This window comes from Anneissia japonica, unplaced genomic scaffold, assembly GCF_011630105.1.
Source record: "Anneissia japonica isolate Jap-2015-1 unplaced genomic scaffold, ASM1163010v1 scaffold15657_len110212_cov154, whole genome shotgun sequence".
Lineage (NCBI taxonomy): Eukaryota > Metazoa > Echinodermata > Crinoidea > Comatulida > Comatulidae > Anneissia > Anneissia japonica.
This window is the reverse complement of record NW_022686809.1, coordinates 1,591-2,778: the sequence shown is the minus strand read 5'-3', so window position 1 is coordinate 2,778 and position 1,188 is coordinate 1,591. Positions and strand designations below refer to the sequence as shown.

Below are 1,188 nucleotides of genomic sequence, written 5' to 3'. Positions count from 1 at the left end.
GGTCATAGATAATAATTTGCAATCTAAATAACGATATTGATTGTCAATCCCTAATACTGCTGTCTAAAAGCACAAGTTGGTCCATCCTTGGCCATACTAAACCATAAAAACTCTCCCCACGTAAACCCTACCAGTGGTTTTTATTCTAGAACCCTGACCGAGGTACTAGTCGGCCCCTTTGATCGGGGACGGCTGCCGGATATGTAGGACCCCCTGTCAGCAAATGTTTTGACACGCCGGTGGTTATATAAGTAATATGATAATTAACGAACGAACAACCGAATGGAAAAATTGATTAAGAAACAAACGAGGTCATGATTTATTAAAAGAACGAATGTATGAACGTCAGTATGAAATAAATGGTTAAATAGACAGAGTCTGACAAGAACAAACACTGACTGACAAAGACAGCACGACCGATCGACTAATGAATTTCTATGAAGCCATAACTTTATAATATATAAACATATATTTTCACCTTACCATCAAAAGATTCGGTATTTAATGGGTAGCTTCCATTGCACGTGGTCCATACAAATCTTCCCTCGTATTCTCTATCATTCAAAGCTAACCAAAAAATATGTAATTCTTGTAAGGCGGTAAGACGTGCGTAGTCTTCTAATGTCCTAATAATGGGTAGATTTCCGCCGTAATCTGTTTCACATAAATTTACGGCGCTTTGAAAGTCTTCATATTGCAATGTAGAATGGTACACTGTTCCCCCAACTATTGTTGTTGAGATGAATGTACGCGACACTGAAGATGATATTGGAAAATAACAAAGATAAAATTAGTAAAATAGTCAAAAGCAATGGAAATTATAACATCCATTCACTGTTCGAACACCTGCTACTTTAGAAAAAAACTGCATTCACACCGAATCCGAATTTTCTGATCTGGTTTACCGAACCGATGAGAAAATCGAATATAGTGAGAAAAGAGGTCGAAATTTTGTTTTCGGATCCGATGTGAATGCAACACGTGGAACATAAACTGATTTTTACTATTATATCTTTGGCCAACTCTAACAGACAAAATAAATAAATTAAATTTTATGTATACTTTTAGAAACATCTCGTTTCATTCTTTTTTATTTATTTTATCTCCATTCCTAGCTAGTTTGGTTTGTTTGTTTTGTTTTGTTTTTTTTTTTTTTTTTTTTTTTTTTTTTTTTTTTTTCCTACATAA

At 34.4% G+C, this 1,188-nt stretch overlaps 1 protein-coding gene across 1 annotated transcript in view; it reads right to left on the bottom strand.

Moving 5' to 3' along the window:
• Positions 1-735, bottom strand: part of LOC117117396 — a 32,588-nt gene extending 31,853 nt beyond the window's left edge. Inside the window, exon 1 of the mRNA XM_033261688.1 lies at positions 484-735. The gene's annotated coding sequence lies outside the window, so the exon portion shown is untranslated. The remainder of the gene's footprint in view (positions 1-483) is intronic.
• Between the last annotated feature and the right edge of the window lie 453 nt (positions 736-1,188).